A 17,595-nucleotide genomic window follows, 5' to 3' on the forward strand; every position below is an offset into this window, starting at 1 on the left:
CAAATAGAAACCATTTTACATGAACTCAGATTTTTACATTTTTAAAAGAATATGCAAAAATATGAACTTTTTTTTGTTTGTTTGTTTTTTGTTTTTTCTCTGGTACCGGGAACCGAACTCACGACCTTGTGCTTGCCAGGCAGGCACTTTGCCGCTGAGCTAAATCCCCAGCCCCTGAACTTTTATTTTATCCTGGAGCAGAACTTACAAAATTCATTCAAAGGTTGGAAAAGTTATGCACCCGTTTCCACAATGTCTTATTCAAAAGCCACTTTCAGCTACTGAGCACTTGAAATATAACTGCTTTGACTGCAGAACTGAAATTTTAATTTATGTAATTTTAATTTATTGAAATTTAAATAGCGTTATGGGGCTACTGACTGCCTATTGAGTCATGTAGAGCATTATTTTGCTAAAAATATGAGACAGTTTGATTATTTCCCTAACCACATTATCAGGTAGCTGTGTATGTCTGCATATGTCTATGTTTACATTCTCACACAAAAATCGCCATCACTGAATACTATTGGGTCGCCAACTGTTGGACCAGTTACTCTGAACATCAGGCAAGTCTGGAAGTCACAGGTAAACCTTTATTCAGTTTATGGCCACAGTCTAGACAAGAATTAAATGAGAAAGGTGTTCATTTGTTCATGGAGGAGGACTATTCTTGATACATAATGCTGACAAATGACACAGAACCCCTGAAACTCCTTGAACACAGGATTATCAAACAGCACTGTCATCATTGCGTTAGAGGTGTTAAGAGCCAGTGCTTGCCGCTACATTTCTCAGACATCAGTGAAGTATTTCAAGCCAATTCCAGGCCTACTAAAGTTAACCTTCGCAGTGTCTAGTAGTCAATAATAACAATAGTCCTCCTCCAAGAATTAAATGGAAAGGTGCTCATTTGACAAGACCCCTTGTCTTAGTTACTGTTTCTGGAACAAAATACCTGACACCCACTGCTTAAAGGAGGAAAGGCTGACTTTTGTCATGTTTCAGAAGTTTCAGTCCTTGCATGATTAAGGGCAGGGTGGGAGGGAAAGCAGGGGAAAGCTGGTTACATCAGGATGGTTAGGAAGCACAGAGCTCAGGTAGTGGCCAGGAGGGAGACGCACACTTCTAGGTCACACCCCTAACCCACTGGCCTCCTCCCAGGACAGGGCACCACTTCCCAGCACCGAATCAGGTGCAGCAAGCACCTCATGCACCAATTTTCTTCCCAAAGCCCTGCCTAAGAGCAGATGTGGCTCTTGGGGGACACCGAGACATAAACTATAATGTTCTTCATGATCTTTTTCTCCCCACAGAATGCCACGAGATGAGGCCATAGAGCTTATAGAACAGCAGGGAGGACTCATCTCTTTGCAGAGGTCTCCTGAATGAACGGCCTTTTCATTAATCCAGAGAGTTGGGGAAGTAAAGATGAAAGGTTTGGGAGTGGAAAAACAATGACTCAGAGTGGAAAAGAGGACCTTGGACAAGCCTCCTTCAAAAAACCCTTTTGGTGGAGGCACCTGGGAAGTGCTTTGGCCAAGGTCCTGATAAAGATGACCCTGAATGGAGGCTCCAGGGCTGTGATGTAGAGACTGTATGTTCATGCCTGTGGATTTCCCCATGCACTCTGCGAGCGTACCTGCAACTCTGTAGGAATCTGGAATACACTCATTGTGTTGCAAGTCTGCTGCAGGAAGTTCTGCTTTTCTTCCTCGGCCCTGCCAAGCAAACTTGCAGTTGCCTATGGAGGGCCTGAAGAATCACACTTAACCTTTTACTTTGGTCTCCTGAAAACTACTCCAATTATAAAGAGCAGTGTAAGATCTTCACATGAAAACCTACAAGATCACTTGGGAAGATCAAAATTCATTTTTTATTACTGCTGTTGGTGTTTGATTTTAGACCCCTGACTAGTTTAGATTCGTTTTGGCTTGTAAGTCTCATTTTCTCATTTCTCTGTAAAGAAATATTTTCCTGAAGAGAGCATCTCTTCTAGACTAAATGTACAGCCTACCTCACAGTAAAGTACTATTCAGAAACAAACTATTACTGATGGTGTTTTGGCCAAGAAATGGCTAGGGAGCTTCCTGTTAAAAAATGTCCCCAGGATGGTAGCCCCAAAAACAGATTCTTTCAGTTTCCTCTTAAAATATGAGTGAAAACAGAGAAATATATTCAAATATACAAAACTGAAAGTCGGAACAAAGGCAACATTCTGCCAAAGTTGGAAGGATCTTGCCCTAACTCTGAGGCTGAATGAAGAAGTAGGTGGAAGCGAGTGTGTGGCCCACGGTCGATCACATCATCTGAAAATACAGTACTAAGGACAGTTTTTGTCACTCTCTGTCCTCCTTGTTTTTTCTGGAATTTAAGATATTTGCATGCAGAAATAGGAGGAGCCATCATAAGTATTGGTACTCATAATACAAGGCCTGCATGGGAACTTAGTTTAGTGAGAGTAGAAATTAAAACTGAAGCAGCAGCATGAATCCACAGGTAAAAGTATTAATTTCAAAAGGAGAGAGAATAACCAGATGACTTTGGCTTGAAGAGTAAAAGAAACACAGTCCTGGGGCTGGGGATTTAGCTCAGCGGCAAAAGCGCTTGCCTGGCAAGCGCAAGGTCGTGAGTTTGGTTCCTGGTATCGGAGAAAAACCAAAAAAACCAAAAAAAAAAAAAAAAAAAAAAGAAACACAGTCCTGATATTGGGCTGGACTATTCACACAAGAACTAGACTAGCCTTTATGGCACCATTTTGGTTGGGTAGGGGTTGATAACTTTCCAGTGGGTCATGAATATAGGATTTTTGGAGAGAACTTTTCCACAGGTTTTAGGGGATGTACTCCTGGAGGAAGAAACACAGGGGTCACATTGAGGACATCAGGACACCCCATCCCCACCCAGTCATAATGCACCTGGCATTTAAGACATAAGAATAAGGGGTTAAGGAGTGTTCATTCCATACATGGTTAGTGAGGGAAGATAGGAAAAAAGGACATATGTCCACCTTCAGTGGAAAACAAGTCATGAATTAGGGTTTCAGAATCCTCTCATATTTTGTCCCATTAGGAGAACTATCCTATTTCAGTATTGCATAATTACTACTGTGTACTTTCTTTAAAGGTAGACAGAGTAAAATATTCTCCAACACTAGTCTCTTACTCTGAGTAATTGCATTTTAATATCTGCAAAACAGGTAGGTTAAAAGCAGGGCAGAGGCTCTACTCAGCATCTTGGGTGGCACAATTAAGTCTTAGATGGCACAATTCTCATAATAAGGTCCTCAATACAGAAGTAGAAAGAGAATGAACCATGGTAACACTAATAACAGTACTGAGAATTTATTTACGTGTTTTAAGCATTAATTCAGAGCTGACCAGTATATCTACATTAGAGGAAAAACCCAGGAGTGAGAGTTTAGGAAGGACTCTATTGTATTAGTTAACTTTCCCATTCCTGGACAAAATACCTAACACCTACAATGTAAAGGAAGAGAAGTTTAATTTAATTCCTATTTGAATGGGATTCAGTGTATGCTTAGGTGGCTGCAAAGCAGAAATCTTATGGTGGAAAAGCATGGCAAAGCAAAGATGCTTCACTTATGGCATCAGGGAAGCAGAACAAGTTAATGGTACCAGAAAGAAAGAGGCCAGGAATCAGACACAGAACCCAAGATCATGCATGCGCAGCCCACCCAGGCAGCTCCAAAGTGTACTTCACCAGTCTTTGGGGCAGATGTTAAAGCCAATGAAGTTGACACTCCACTTTAACTGCCTCTTATACTTAGGGACAGAAAAAGTCACATCCCTTCACTTTTTGGTTTAGGGGTAAACATTGAATTTCACTAATTCTTAAAGGATGGGTAAACAATCGCATACACAGACATCATCAGTTCTACAAAAATGCTATGGATGCTACAGTCAAGAAAGATGTGCTTTTTCATAATCAGATGGCAGATAACAAAAATAGGCTGGTGATTTGAATGGTGCAAGAGTAGAAATAAATATTGAGAGAAGAAGGTGATAGTAAACTCACCAAGATAAGGGGCAAAGAGAAAAGAGAAAGAGAAAAAGTATTAGGACGAGGAGAGGCTGCAAATGGAATTGAAAGATTATGATCTACATTGGAGGTAGATAAGATTAAAATTGACTTTACAAATAGTCATTGACAAGAAAGACAAAATTGTTGCTGAGAAGGAAGAGGAAAGGGACAAAGAAATGCAATGTTTGTGCAACAGCTAAGAAGCACAGAGGTCAGAGAACATATTTACATGGATTTTATTAAACAAAAAGTTAAAAATATAGAGAAATTATTCATTGTGCATTTAAATTTATCTCTGAGAAGTTATTCTGGACTCTGCAGATACAGATGTAAAAAACATGGAGCAGCTTTGTTTTTCATGATAAGGGGGACAGAAAGTAAATTGTGAGACAATAAGAAGCCATTTTAATGCTATGATTGACGCTATGAGGAGTGTACTATCAAGTGAGTGAGATAAGAAAATGTAACCTGAGGTCACTTTAGTTTGGAAGGTCAGGGAAGGCTCTTCTAAGATGGCTTTTTAACTCTGCAACAAGAACAACATGCAGAAAAAAGTGTGGGGTAGGAACATTGAGGAACTTCCTGGATAAAGCAAAAACTCTTGAAAATATCATATAAGACCTTTCAGAACAAACTGGTGTATTTTAGAGACTGCAAAGATGAGTGCATTGTGACTCTCCTAGGGGTAAAGAAGAGGGTCACAGGTCTGAAGGGAAAACAGGGAGAATACTGAGAGTTCGCAGAACAACCAGGGCAAGTTGAGATTTTATTGTGATGATGATGAAAAACCTATGAAAGATATTCATGAAGAGCATTGATGAAATTCAGACTTCTAAAAAATTATAGTCTTGGGGTTTTTAACCAGGTTCCTCACAGAGAAATATATCCACAACTCTTTATAATTTTTTTTTTTTTTTGAGACAAGGTCTCCCTAGGTCACTAATTTGCTCAGACTGAGCTCAAATTTGTGATCCTCCTACCTCTCTCTCCCAGAATGCTGGGATTTGAGGCATGTGGCATTGTGCCTGACTCAGACTGACTTTTCAAGGAAAGTTGCCTTAGCTTCAGTGCATTAAATGTCAAGATGAAATACAGAGGAATACCTAGGAAATCTACTGCAAGATTACGATACTCTTAAGGTAAGAAACAATAGACTAGATCATTATCAGTAGGCATGGTCAGAAAGACATGAACTCATTCACACAATGGTCTAAGGCATAACTCATACTTTCATTGAGGTATTGGATGATAAACAGGAAGACATGCAAAAACCAGATTGTTACAGTTTTGATCTTCAATGTCCCCTGAAGACTAGGATTAAAAGGCGTGACCTTAGCTTGTGGCACAATAGGGAGATGACACATCCTACAGGATATGAGTCCTAGTGAGAGCAATTGAGATTATTGGGGTGTCCTGGGGATATTAGAACCCCAAACCCTTGCTCTCTGTCCACTTCCTGGCTGCAGTGAGATGAGTAGCCCCCTAAATCACGTGCCTCCTGTGGTGTTGTACTCCCACGCCAGAGCACAAAACAGTAGGGCCAAGTGTCTTTGGACTGGCATAGACCCTAAAATAAAATTTCCCTACATATCCTGCATTTTCCTAGATTTGATTATCTAGGTATTTTGTCACAGAAATACAATGATGATTAACATATAAGAACCCAAATTTTTGTCTTAAATACTAGGTGAATAGTCAACAGTGGATGTTAGAGTGTAGAAGTGTGCGTGTGTTTCTCTGTAGTAAAGAAGGACACTGAGAGTTCTGTTTGTGAGGCTTAAATTTAAAATTCATATTGAAGTTGATATTCAAGTTAGACATCAAAGTGAAAGCAGTGAATTGACTATTCCACATATGTCTTTAGTGTTCAAAGAATCACTGTGAACTAGAGATACACATTTGTGAGTTATTGATAGATAAATAGCCAGGCAAGAAAAATACATAAAGCACAAAGAAGTGAAGCTTAGGTTGCACCGTTTGTATATTTGCATGACAGAAACTAACAGAGCAATATCTATGGAGTACAAAAGCAAAAGTGATATTATGGGCCAATACATGATAGCACAGCAAATTCCTTGTCATATATGAAGACAAAGATAAGCAATTTCAGATATGTACATACTCCAAAAGTGTATTTATCACCCCTTATATTTAAATGCAAGCACTTAAAGGCATGCTTACAGGTTGTTGAGAATGAATCAAAATTTAATATGCATCAACAATGAAGTTGTGCATTTATATGCCGCTTCTCAAATTATACTCTAAGCAAATATGAAACATGTATGCAAATGTGTGCACAAAGATATTCATTGTAGAATTCTGATTAATAATGAAAATCGCATTCCATATGTTAGAATACTAGGAAACCATTGAAAACGATGTTTATGAATGATTTAAATTACACAGGACAATGATTGTAAAACTTAATTTAGTGAAAAAAGCAAGATGTCAAATTACGGGTGCAGTATCCTATTTGCAAATATGTGTAGAAAAATATCCTGGAAGAGAAAAAAAATGAATGTTGCTGGAGTTTGACTATGGGAATTGGAATTATTGTTTTCCAGTTTCAGTGGTTTTTTTTTTTTTACTTTGGAAGATTTATATATTAATAGTATTTTCTAAATAGACTGCTCCATTAAATGTTTTAAAACTTCACAAGGTGAAAGTAAAGTTAATGGAGAAGCCAGGTGTAGTGACACACACCTATAATCCTGGTACTTGGGATGCAAAGGCAGGAGGATTTCTGCAAATTCAAGGCCCGATTAGGTGATAGAGTGAATTCAAGGCTAGCCTAAATTATGTAGCAAGACCTTATTTCTAAAAACAAACAACAAAAAAGTAAAGTTAATTGAAACATGGACATATATAAGACCAAATGAATAAGCAGAATAAAAATTAAATATGTATTACTCATCCAAATATATAAAAACAAAAGTAAATATATGCACATGAACAAGTTTTAAAACACACACAGACAAGTTAATGTGATTGTCATCAGCATTAATAGAAGTCTGAATACTGTGAATTTCCAGTTGTTTGTGAGCAGAGAAATAAACACAAATTCCACAGGCAGGGCTGGGAACTACCTTCCGTGTTACAAACTATGACTGTAGAAATTAGTGAGGACATGGAGAGTTTAGATGGGACACAGGTAGTGAAAAGAAAAGGGACAGAAGGACACGTAAAAAATTAATCACAGAGGGAGAAAGTGCAATGGTAAGTGACAAAACACTAAGCATAGATGAGGGACGTGGTAGCTCCTACTGATTCTTAGCGCGAGCAGCCAATACAAGAGGTGAAGGTGGAAGCCTCAGAAGCAGGAGAGGAAAGGAGAGGTTTACCTGGAGACATGATAGTGATGGAAAAGAGAGATGTTAAGAGGAGAAAATTAGAATCAACGTAGAATCAAACAAGAAGCCAGGCTGGGGATTTAGCTCAGCGGCAAAAGCGCCTGCCTGGCAAGCGCAAGGTCGTGAGTTCGGTTCCCGGTACCGGAGAAAAACCAAAAAAAAAAAAAAAAAAAAAAAAAAAAAAAAAAAACAAGAAGCCAATCCACACCCACACTGTCACTGACGCCAATTATTAAGGAAACCTCCTATCGCTAGATTGCGATCCTGTCCCCAAAGCCTGGACAGGAAAATCTGAGCAACTCCAGATTTCTAGCTATTTAAGAAAAATAAAAGGGCAATTCAGTTGTTAAAAATTTCTTATTCAGTCTTGACTCTCCTTTGGGGAAACAAAGCCATCAGAAAACAATGTCAAGTGAATTAAATGACACTACATAGCTACTCAGGTGTATTTTAAAAATAGACTTGAAATTCAAAAATTAAGAACAAACATAACAAAATACAAGAACTGAAATTCAATCAGTTGATAGATGTCTGGAAAGAAATTAAACAAAAAGTGAAAAAGAATCAGAAATGAAGGGTACAATTCAAGATAATCAAGGGATTATAAAACAAAATAAAATGATACATAGTGTAATAACTATTGTTATTCTCTTATTTGATCATCAAATTTTCCTTGATTTTTCATATATTTAAAATTTTAAAACTAGATGAAATATTTTATTTGTGTGTATCTTTCTCTTTTTTGTGGTACTGGGAATTGAACTCAGGGCCTCATGCATACTAGGCAAGTCTATAACTGAACTAAACCCTTAGCCCTTCCAGTGAAATTCTAGTAAGAAATATTGAAAGAAAATAGAGAAATAACCATGAATATAAACAAGACAAAAAAGAAAAATAAAAGTAGCTAAAAAAATAGCTGAAGTCAAAGATATGCAAAGTTCTTTATATGTATAACTGACTCTCTTAACAAGAATATGCTATAGAACTAAAATAATATTCATAAAAGAATTCATAAATCGTTTTCTGTTCAAAACAAAATTTTAATGTGAATGAACCAAAAAAAACCCATTTTATACCAAGAAAACCTGAACCAAAGTTATGTCATGGCAAAATCATTAGGCTTTAAGGACAAATAAAAAATTCCCAGTGTCTATTGCCAAATTGACCGAATGATTTCTTAGTGTAACGAAACAATGGCAATGCCAGATACTATGGCCCATCACCCACAGGGAAGCAAGAGTGAAGAGAGAATTTCAAGAAAGTCAAGAAAATATACTGTGGGCCAAAAATTTCATTCTTCAAGTATAGAACAACATATAGAAATCCTCCAGGGAAATCTGGTAAAGATGAGATCTGTCTCTCACAATCTCAATATAAACAATTATTTAATATAGTTAATTTTAAATTTAACATTAAAGAGGAAAAATATATCATTAAAGGAACAATATAAAACATGTTTCTGGCAAAATAGAAACAATATAAATAAAATGGGAGAATAGAAAGGGCAAAATGGAATGTGAATATTAATTGTTACATAAATAACAAAGGTGGATATCAAATAATGCCAATTAAAACTGATAGTGCAGAGACAAAATAGATTAAATTTAAAAGAAGGGAAGATGAGAGGATTATTACTGTTTTATGGTTTTGGTTTTTCTCCGGTACCGGGAACTGAACTCACGACCTTGCGCTTGCCAGGCAAGCGCTTTGCCACTGAGCTAAATCCCCAGCCCCCTATTACTGTTTTAAAATGTATAAATCTTCCTGAATACCAAAGCAAAGCAAACACATGACATAAGGAAGAAATGCACACACTAACAGACATAAAATGATATAGCAAAGTTGAGACAAAGAATGTAAGAAATATTGATAATTTTAAACGTGTGTAACTTTCTTATCAAGGCATTTTTCAAACAGTTTTTTTATGGGACACACTAACACAGTACCATAAACTAGATAGGTTATAAACAATCAAAATTTACTTCTCAAAGCTCTGAAGAGAGGGAAGTTTAAGACCAAGGGGTCAGCAGATTTGATGTTTGTTAAGGGACCAAGATGCAAAGATGATGAATCCAAACTGTTTCGATACAATGCAAAGGCAAAGCACTGAAGCTTCTTGCATATGGACATGAATTCAGTCATAAGCCTCATGCCCCAGTAACCTCATTACCCTTACGACCGAATCACGTTAATAACCTAGATATAGGGTGAAACCTTGCAACCTAATCACCATCCACAGTTTCTGCAGTGGCTCGTGTGGCTTTCAAAGCTCCCAAGAGGAAGGATGGTGAAAGGATGGAGAAATAGAGGTAAGAGATACAAAGCTGAGGTCAGGTGGAGCCCTCTCTCTGCATGGGAGGAAAAGAACTGCTCAACCACTACAGCACATTTATTTATACATTTGGCAGGTTGGTGTCACGTGACACCCTTTTGGCCTAGCAACCCATTGCTTGGATTGTCTTGGGGCTTGGTGTTCTCTGGACTGAAGCAGCTTGTTCATCCAGCTCAGCTCTGGAGGGCTGCCCTACGAGCAATTTCTAGCTTCAACCTCTCCCTACAAGTTTCCACCTCTTAATACCATCAAACTATATGCTTCTATTTATGAACTTTGTGGGTCACCATAGCACTCATACAGAAAATCTCACCTATGTGTCTATGAGAGACATATCTAAAACTGATTCTAAAAAGATAAAATTGAAACATGAGCAAAAATCTACTTGGCAACTGAAAGCTTTAAGAAAGCAAATGTGCGAATATTAGACTAAGGATAAATAAGAAAAGAAGAGTCCACTAACTGGGATAAAGAAAGAATTTTTTAATGCTAGAAGGCACAATTTACAACAAAGGTTAACAGCAATGAATATCTGTACAAGACAATAAGAATCTGCAAGTTCACGCAGATGGATATTTAGAAAGATGTATAGATGTACAGACAGATAAATGTGTAGATAATGAATATAGATTGACATAAGGGGGAAGGAAAGTATTTCCTTCCAAGGACATGTCAGTTATAAATATAGATAATGAGGTAAGAAACCATTATTTTAAAATTATCATAGTAAAAATTTATTTAGGCAAGAATTTTACATTAATTTTAGCATATTAAGAAGCTACCAAATTGAGAAATGTAGGGTATTTATATGATTTATAAATTATACATTCATTCTAAAAATAAATTTTTAGCATATAAAAATTATAGCATGGAGAATATGGATAACAACATTACTAGTGAAGGGCAAATGTATAGCATGTGTCATGGAATGTAATACCTTAAGTTCATAACATGTTTTATAGCATATTCTGAATAAAAATATATGATCTGATTCTAATTACAAAAAAAATCAACATGTAAATAAAAACTGAAGGAGATATATGACATAAAACATGCTCTATCCTGTAAGTATATCATTGCTATTGTTATTGAAAATTAAGGTAAAAATTGTATCATGTTACAGAAGACTTAAAAAGATGCATCACTCAACTCAATAGATTCTGGGCTTCTCCTAACTATGAAACAAATTCTATAAAGTGTGCTATTGGAATAATTAGGAAATGACATTTAGGTTAGTATTGCATCAAATCTAAATTTACATGAAATTAAAAAGTAAATTATATCTTGTCTTTGGAGAAGAGCTAGGGAAAACAAAGGAGAATGGAGTAAATGTTATTGACCGTGTTGAAGCAAGTAAATTCTTATTCTTTTAATGTATGCTCTGGGAATTTGTGGATCTGGTTTTTTACTTACCTATCTTGGTATCTTCCTGCTTGGAAACATGGTCAACCTGTGGAGAGAGCCAGTTTCTCATTCTTATATGACACAAAACTGTCTTGTGAAAGTATTCTTGAAACTTGTCTGAACTGAAATGTTTGGGAATCACCAGTAAAGAGGAAGATTTAATGGCTGTGCACGACGGTAATGTGCTGATAATCCGCTATTGCTGATGTTTTAGGAGATATCCCCTTATCGTTTTAGTATGTGTACTGCCCAAGTGACAACAAGATACTCCCTCATTAAAACACAGGCATTACAAACCGGAAGCACACCAGTATGTCATGAATCAACAAATATGAATATTTCATATGTAGTTTGAAATCTGATTTTAATAAAAAGAGAAAAGATTATGTATATTTTTAATAAATGTTTGTCAAATAAAATGATAACATTTAACATACATATACAGAACTAAGTCAGCTGACGAAAAAGAAAGTCAGAAGAACAGTATGGGAAAGAAAATTTCCCAAAGCTTTCAGAAACAAGAGAACATATTGCACAAATAGTCTGAATATATGTACTACCCATTAAAAAGTTTCAAATTGTACCTAATGATACTCCATTAACAACACTCAAGATGAGTCTGAAAACACTAAAGATGTTGGACAGAATCAGACATCTGGTTTGAAATAATTCCAGTGGGATATGGATAGGTAATCTCTTTGAAGTAAAAATGTTTATGCAACACAGCAGAATAATCAAATGCCCTCCCTACTGCCAGAGTAGCTGTAACCAAATATTAAGTAATGTGAAAGGAAAAAAAAAAAACGAGGCTGCAATTCTCTCAGTGGAGTATAAATCAAGAATAGGCCTTGTTTCACAGCAATGCAATATTCACTAGTGTTATCCTTTATACAATACAAGAAGAGAGAAATGGACATATAAAAATTTTGCATTTCATACTTTAAGTCATAATACTTCCCCCTTGTCATTCTTGAAAAATTTCATGGATTTCAAGAGAGAACAACATAAAAAGTGAGATTTAATTAATAAGCACATACCTTTTCTACTTACTATATTTTCATTTTTTCCTGTTAAGTAGACCTGTGTGAACACCTCAAATGATTCAGTTATTAAAAACCCTTAAGACGATGAGCAGCATAAGGATTCTTGTTCGTGGAGGAGCTTCCCTTATTTGCATACATAATGACACTTCTCTTTAGCAAAGACACATTTGGGAGATAAGAAGTGGATAATGTACAGAAATTATAAATATTAGCAGGATCTTTTATGCTCTCTTATTCTCCTTCTTGTACATTACAGGATTTGAATCAGAGTTCTCTCGAATTACATTATGAACAGCCTGAATTTCTCTACATTTGGCTTAATATTATTTTCACCTCTTTCTATCTTTAAAATATTGACTCTGGGAGACAGCTTTGAAACCATTATCCCTTTTCAATTTCCTAGGAAAATTATATAATTAACTATAGATGGTAGAACTTAAATGTGAAGAAGTCCAACTCTGGGACATGCATCTATGCATTTAGTTTTTCAGGTTGTGCTCTCGCCTATGAATTTCTTTAGAAATAGTATTTATTCAAAATGGTACTTATGAGCACATAGTGATCCAGGTCCATCTGTTCACTATAGAATGAGAATGAATGAAAGAAAGAAAAAGAGAAAGGTTATCTTTTCAACTGACAAAAACATCTCCCATTTCTTAGCATTACATTTAGAGAGCTCATACTGAGAAAGAATTCTTGTTCGAATCTAGCAATCAATATTTCCTTAGTGCAATGTTACTGAGTATCATTTTAAAGTCATGAAAATTCTTCTACTACTCTAGAAAGAGCTGTTATTTTCAAGTTGAAAAAAAAATTCACCAGCATTTCATTAAGGGAGTGAGCTCTAGAGAACAATTTAAGTATTTTTCAGTTGTAAATCCCGACACTATTTTAAGAATGATATTTTTGTTTGGCCAGCAGTATGAAGGGAATTCTTTCTGACTCCATCACAGCATAAGGTACTGTGTTGCTTCCTTCTAAAGGAAAATGTTGTTTCTGCTAAAAAGCAAATGTATCATAAATCATCACGAGTCTCCATTACCTTACATTTAATGATTAAGGCTAATCTCTGCAATTTGCTCATTAGTACTTTTTTTCCAGGATGACAGAGAACATGGTTTGTTTTCATTACTTACAAAATGTGACCCATTATTTACATCACCAAAGCATCATATGGATTCACACAATTTTCATAATCTGAGGTAGAGATAAAAAAAATAAAGACAGCATGCTAATGCTCTTGTATTCCATTCCCATGTTAGATACTGCTAATTAATTCTTTCTCACCAAATCTAGAAGCAACCTCAGATTCCTTCACAAAATAGTTATCTGCCAGGTGTGGTGGCACACTCCTTATATCCCAGCACTTGGGAGTCTGAGGGGGTGAGATCAAGGCCTAGCTACATAGTGAGTCTGAGGCCAGTCTGAACTACAAAACAAGACCCTGTCTCAAAAATCCAAAACAGAAAAATGTCTCTAGCCAGGCACTACCATGCAGGGTAATTAGCTTGGGAATTGAGAGTACATTCTTGCTTTAATAATATAACACACCAGATTTGTAAGACACATTTCAGTTCTAGTTAAGTGTGATACCCTGAGTAATAATGGAGCGGGTATCTTTACTTTAAGGTCTGGCTCATTTGTTTCCTGATTTATCAATATTTGTTGTAAAATTATTATGTGTTAAGTATTGGTGAAAATACATATCATGGAGGTCTATAAGCTCCTTGTGTTAGTCTCTTTCCCTTCACTGGGACAGAATATCTGAAACCTGCAACTGAAGGGAGCAGAGGTTTATTTAGCCCATGGTTTCAGAGCGTTTAATCTACGGTTGCTGGACTTCATGGCAGAAATGGCATGGTCAAAGGACATGGGAGAGAAAAATTACTCACCCGATGACATTCATGAAGCACAGAGAGAAGAAAGGTGCTAGGAACAAGGACATACCCTTCCAGGTCATAACCTCAGTGACCCATCTTCCTCCAACCAAACTCGCCCCCTAACACCACATTTGACTATGTATTTATCAGTGGATTAAATTGATGATGAATATCTACAATCCATTCACCTTGCAAAAGACCCATCACAGAGCACATGAAACTTTGGAGGACATTTTATATTTAAACCATAACAATCCCCAAGACAGAACATATTCATGTTGTCTTATATGGCATGGGAAACAGAAGATATTTACCAAAATAGTACAATTAGCATATGACAACCAAATTGGAACTCGTGAACTTTATTTTCACTGAAATCTAGTTCAAGTCACATATTTGTACTTAATGAAGGATTATCTGCAAAGAGAAAAATATCAATACTTAAAGGGCTTTGGGTTTTAACAAATTGTAGTATTTGCACTGTTTAATAAGAAAAAAGAAAGAAGGAACGCAAAATATAAATATATATATGAATAGCTGTGATAATTATATTGCTGATGTCTGATGGTGTATTGAAATGGACAGTTAATGATTACCGTTTTTTATGTTCTGATCGATTGTGCATGCTTGTGTCTGGTGGTCTGAGCAACTGATTTGAAGGTAACAATATGCAATGGAATTACAATGATGAACTCCTACCATCTTGTCTAGTGAAACTTTGTATTATCTCTACTGTTTTATTGAAGAATTATTTTCTTATTCCCTGTAATGGTTTGAGAAATCTTTCATTCTTACATAGGGTAATCTGAGCAATGTACTTGAGGATAGTGATATGTAATATAACAACCACTGTTGATTCTTATTATTTTGTTTTGAGACTCTGTATCACTTTGAATGTTCTTGCTTTGATTTGTTTATGTTTGTGATACTGGTATGCTGCTACTGTTCTATTTGTTTGTTTCGCATTTACTACTCTCTTCAAAATAAAAAAATGTAACAATGCACAGAAAATTTTAAAGACAGTTACTTAAGTTCTAGGGATATATGTTCAATAAGAGTAATGCAAGAGTGTATCTCATAGTATTGTTCTGAGGAGTAAGTGGTTTAATACCTTTAAAGTGTTCATGTACTACACATACACAGACAATTTTGCTTATAAACTTAGACATAAAAACTTAAGTAGAATCTACAAATATCTTTAGAGAGGTAAATAAAATCTATCCTAGGAATATGCTTAGGACAAATTATAAAATCTGAGAATTTTATACTTTATATACGCTGTATCAATTAAGTAAATAAATTATTTACTATGTTATCATGCTCAACATCCCTTGTTGACTAAAGCACAAACAAACAAACAAATTGGGATTGGTGGTGCATTCTTACCATCCAAGCATTTGTGAAGGTTAAGGATTACAATATTGAGTCCTCTTGGATAATTTAGCAACATAGCAAGATTTTATTTCAAGAGGAAAGTAGGCAAAAAAGAGGACCTGAGTGCAAAGGTCTTGGATTCAATTCCCAGGACCACAAAATAAAATGAAAACAAATAACCCTCCAACAATAAAGGTTGCATTAACAAAGAAGAAATCACAGGACATTTTTAAAATTTTATAAAGCTCATCTATATAAATCCTGAAACAAGTATTACAGATATTATAAATACTTCTAGTCAATTTATAAGCAAAATAAATGTTCCTACTCCTCTTAAATACTGACTTATACTAAATACTCTAATCTAGGGTTTCTTAATTTTGTCAATATTAATATTTTATTCCACGGAGTTATTTATGGTGAAGCTCCCTGAATATTGCCAAATGTCTCCTAGAGGGTGCAGACTATATCCAGGTCAGAACTCCAGTTTTAATCAGTGAGGAAAAAGTAGGAGACTAAAAAGACAAATGGCAAAATTTGAAAAGGAATAGAAACTATTTTCAAATATTATAATTGATATGATCAATTAAAATATGTTACAGAAAAAGATCAGAATCGACTTAGTAGCTAAATCTGTATAATGGTTGGGAATTTACTTGAGAAGAAAATAGTTGACACAAAGATAGTGATTCTATCTAAATATTTTGCAAATTCAAGGAAAGTCTAATAAACATATTGATACGTATAAAATTAAACTTGGGAATATATTGCTGTTATAGTTAAGAACATTTTGAGGAGGATCAAGGAGAGATGATTTATCCAGCTGCATGTCAGCATGCCACATAAAACTATATTAAATACATTAACACGGAGTGAATCTTAATTCATATTACAAGATAACAGTGGAAAATACGCTAAGGGAAACAGTCAAACACATGAGACACACATCATATACTTTAATTCCTATGAAATAGACAGTGCTTCCATGTCAATAGAAACAGAAACATATTAGTAGATGCAAAAGTCAAGTGATAGGAAAAAATTGAGAGTCACTAATGAAGGACTTGAGATTTCTTTTCAAAGGGATAAAATTGTTTTGGAATCAGATACTGACGATGATGGTTGTACAACACTGAACATACTGGGAAGTACTGAATTATTCAGTTTAAAAGGGTGATATTTACAGTATTTAAATTATATAAAAATAAAGCTTTTATGTAAAAATAAAAAGAACACAAAATTGGCCCAGAAATGGACAAATAGATTACCAAGGATGTCTGATAATCTAATAAATGTGTATTTCTGTGTTATTTTATGTGATACAATCATGACCCATATATTTATTTTATAGGAATCACAGATTATATCAAAGGAGAGATATTAATAATTGGGTATTTTCCATTCACTGAGGCAAATATCAAACACCAATAAATGATGTTGTGATAATTACTCTCTTGGGAAAAAGAAAACTGCTTATGCACTTGTCATCATTCACAAATAAAATTTCATATTAGATCAAAAGACAAATATTCCTAAAGAAATCCCTTAACTCATTAGAAATAAGTAAAGAACAATTAACTTACATACAGTAGGGATATGTAAGCCTTTCTTATATAAGCCACATAATAAAAAAGGAAAAATAGAAAATCTGAAGTTTACAGTCTTAAAATTTTAGATTTTGTAAAAAATTAGAGAGGCCATGGACAAAACAAAATACTAGAGAATTACTTGCAATTTATAGAATGATCACATGGTAGTAAAAAATAAGACTCATGTGAAAAGTTTAAAAACTTGTGAAATGTGAGAAATATTAAGTCACAGGAGGAAAATTAAATTAATAATAACTAAGAAGATTGCTTACAGCAAATAGTAATTAAGGAAATGCAAACTGAGCCAATTGTTATGGTTTGTATCTAGGTGTTCCCCCTAAACCTCATGAGGTCGTAGGTGTGGCTTTGCAGAGGTAGTTGGATCTAGAGTGTGTGATTCTGGGATCAAGTGTATGATGCTGAACTCAAGGATGTGTGACTATAAATTAGTCCACTGACTGATTTGGCATAGTTCTCAGCGTGGATAATGGGAAGACCCAACCTGGATGTGACTCATACCTGTTCTAACGTTGTGCACCCTGAATAGGATGTAAAGGACAGAAAGATGATTGCTGGTTGTCA

This window comes from Chinchilla lanigera, unplaced genomic scaffold (assembly GCF_000276665.1).
Source record: "Chinchilla lanigera isolate Chin_1 unplaced genomic scaffold, ChiLan1.0 scaffold00040, whole genome shotgun sequence".
NCBI lineage: Eukaryota > Metazoa > Chordata > Mammalia > Rodentia > Chinchillidae > Chinchilla > Chinchilla lanigera.